Source organism: Furipterus horrens, unplaced genomic scaffold (assembly GCF_987537825.1).
Source record: "Furipterus horrens unplaced genomic scaffold, mFurHor1.1.pri manual_scaffold_17, whole genome shotgun sequence".
Lineage (NCBI taxonomy): Eukaryota > Metazoa > Chordata > Mammalia > Chiroptera > Furipteridae > Furipterus > Furipterus horrens.
This window is the reverse complement of record NW_028327187.1, coordinates 82,499,221-82,502,937: the sequence shown is the minus strand read 5'-3', so window position 1 is coordinate 82,502,937 and position 3,717 is coordinate 82,499,221.

Below are 3,717 nucleotides of genomic sequence, written 5' to 3'. Positions count from 1 at the left end.
CTGTTCTTCTTATACTTGATGGTGGAATTTGAAGCACAAAAGATTTTAATTTTGTTCAAATCTAATTTATGTTTTCTTTGTTCACTTGTTATTTTGGTGTCATGTTTAAAAAACCATTACCCATTTCAAGGTCCTGAAGAATTATCCTCAAATTTTATTTCGGTTTATAGTTTTTCCTTCGTGGATTTTGTGTTTGTCATCTATTCGAGTTCATTTTGAAGTGTGGTGTGAGATTACAGTTCAGCTTTCTTCTTTGCATATGGATATCTATTGTCCTAATACCTTTATTTGAAAATACTATTCTTTCCCATCTGAACTGTCTTGATACACCTGTAAATAATGAATTGGTCTTAAATATAAAGTTTTATTTTTGAAATTTCAATTTTATGTACGCCTATATTTATTCTGATACCGCAATATCTTGTTAACTGTTGCTCTGTAGTAATTTTCAATATTAGGTAGTGTAAGACTTCCACCTTTGCTCTTTTTTTCAAGGTTGTTTAGGCTTTTCTAAGTTTTTGAATTTTTATAGTAACTTTAGGATCAGCTTGTCAATTCTGGATCAAAAAAGCCTGATGGGAATTTAAAAATAAGGATTTCACTGTATATGTAGATCAACTTGTGGAATATTATTATGTTCAAATATAAAACATTGCAGTCAATGTATAAGAAATGCCTTTCCATTTATTTAGTTCTTCTTTAATTTCTACAATGTTTTCCAGTTTTCAGTATACAAACCTTGTACTTCTTTAGTTAAAATTATTTCTAAGTATTTTATTTCTTTGAATGTAAATATAAATAGTACTGTTTTATTAATTTTTTTAGATATTTTACTGTTAGTGTGTAAAAATACAATTGTATTTTTGTATTGATGTTATATCTTGCAACCTTACTAAACTGGATGTTTACTTCTAATAGCATTTTTTTGCTTCCTTGTTATTTTCTAATACAAGAGCATATCAAGTGTGAATGAATATAGTTTTATTTATTTATTTATTTCTAATTTAGAGTAATTTTATTTATTTTTCTTGCCTAAACATATTAGCTAGAAGCTCCAGTACGATGTTGAACAGAAGTGGTGACAGCAGACATTGTTGTCTTTTTTCTTGTCTTAGGGCAAAAGTTTACAGTCTTCCATAGTTAAGATTTATCCTAGAGGTTTGTGGTAGATTCCTCTTAATGAGTTGAGAATGTACCCTTCTTTTCTTATTTTCTTAATGGTTATTTTAAATCAAGAAGTGGTTGTGGAATTGTCAAATGTTTTTCCCATGTCTATTGAAATTATAATGTTTGTCCTTTTATTCTATCAATATACTATATTACATTGATGGGTTTTTATGTGTTAAAACAAGCTTACATATCTGGAAAAATCTCACTTGGTCTTTGTGTATACTATAATGCTTTTGAGTGTGTTGCTGGATTCAATATGTGTGTAATTTGTGGAAGACTTTGTGCCTGTATTCACAAGGAATATTGATCTTAATTTTTTTTCTTGTGATGCCTTGTCTGATTTTGAAATTAGATTCAATCCAAGCTTATAAAATCAGTTGAGAAGAGTCCTTTTCTCTTCTATTTGTTGGATAATCTTGTGACGATTTGATGTTGTCTTTTTTAAGTATTTGGTATAATTCACCAGTTAAGTCTCTGATCCTGGGCTTTTCTTTGTAGGAATATATTTGTTATTAATTCAGTCCCTTTACTTGTTATAAATCTATTCAGAATTTCTATTTTTTCTTGTGGCAGTTTAAGCAGTTTCTGTTTTTCTGGGGATTTGTCCATCTTATCTACGTTATCTAATTTGTGGGCATGCAGTTGTTCCCATTATTCCTCATAATCTTTTTATGGGGAATTCCTGAGGGAGACAGGAGCACTTGAACCTGTTTTCTAAGGTTGAGCTGGAGTTTATTAGCTATCAGAGCTGTGGTAATTAATAATATTCCAGGAGAAAGGAACAAAATTTTCAAATATTGAGGAACAATTATTTGGCAAACATTTATTGAGAACTTTGCATTCCACAAATACTATGCAAGGTTCTGGGACTACAGAGGAAATTAACATGGTCTCTTTCCAGGTCACTGGTGAATGCATGTACCCTGGAATGGTAAGGAAAACTTTCGCAAACCAATTCTCATAGTTTAAAAAGGCATGACTCATGGGGATGCTTGGGAATAGGCCATCTTGTCACCCAATCAGTTCCCCAGAGGGGAGGCCAATACCTTGGCAATCAGAATTGTTCCCAGCTTTATAGGTTCAGAAATTAAACTTTGTTATATATCCAGAAGAAATTTGATTACAGAAGACTCACTCATATTGATGAAATCTACCACAATTATAACTAGATGGCACATAAAATTATCAGTGGTACATTTGGATAAACTCTTTAAAATTTTACACATATTTAATCATTTTAAATCAAATTATACATTTTGTTTCACTTAAAGTTGTTTTTATGGTCACTTGCCACTTCTGATAAGTGACGAGGAATTTGTACTTATGGTAGTGATATAAAGTTTTATTTTAAAACATAAAATATACTTATTAATGTATAGTGATTTATCTCAAAGGAAACTTTTAGGCCTTTCAAGTGAAATAATGAGATTAATAAATTCAAATTCTTAGCAAAGATATAGCATATGCAAGGGAAATATTTATGTACAATAGTTTGGAGGCATTTGGTATTATTATAACATTTACCATGATTGAGTATAGTAAAAAGAGTAAAGCTGGTAAACAGATTACTGAAGTCTAGGAAACACTGGCATAGTCATTAAGAGTGAGGGTACTGGAGACAGACCTGGGTCTAAATCCTAGGTATGCCACTTTCTTGCAATGGGAACTTAAGAGAATTTCTTTTGTCTTTTTAACTCCAGATGCTTCCTCTGTGAAATTTCAATAATAATCTAACTCAACAGGTGGTTGGGAGAAATAAAGGAGTGTGTCTATGCAAAGACCTTACCAAAATACCTGACACATTGTAGTGATCAATAAATGCTAGCTATTGTTTTTGTCATTGTTTATGCTACTAGTGACCATCACTTCTCAGATCAATACTCCTTCTTTAATCACAGTAACCTAGGTCTCAAGAAGACCTTTGCAGGGAGTGGTTGTTATTCAGGTGGGGGTGGGGAGAAGGTCACAGGGTGGTGAGGCTGGTCTAGTGATTCTCATGGTTCCCCCACCATGGTTCCCTTCCATTTCTTATAAGGCCAGTTGGAGAGGACATTAGCCTTATAAATTTCCTGTGAGGGATCATGGTATGCATAGTACCTTTTTCATAGAGTGTGTCTGAAAGAACAATACTTTGCAGGCTACGATACATTTAGATATTTTGTAAAAGCTCTTGATTCTTTAAGCTTCATTAGTATGGCATTGTAGATACCATGGAGATCAGATTTTGCTGGGAATGAAGGTGATGTGTGTCAAGATGAATGAACTGGGTATAGTCTCTGTTATTTTTCAAATTATATTTTATTAATTATGCTATTATAGTTGTCTTGTTATTTCTCCCTTTGCTCTCCTCCAACCATACTCCAACTCCCTAAGGTACTCCTCCCCATCATTGTTCATGTCCATGGGTCATGTGTATAAGTTCTTTGGCTACTCCATTTCCTATCGTATCGGCAGCCGTCCGTCTCGAGAGACGATGGTGTAGCTTCTTAAGAGTCTATCTGCACCGCCGAGAATGGCTGTGCAGTCCGACTCGGGAGTGACACGGTA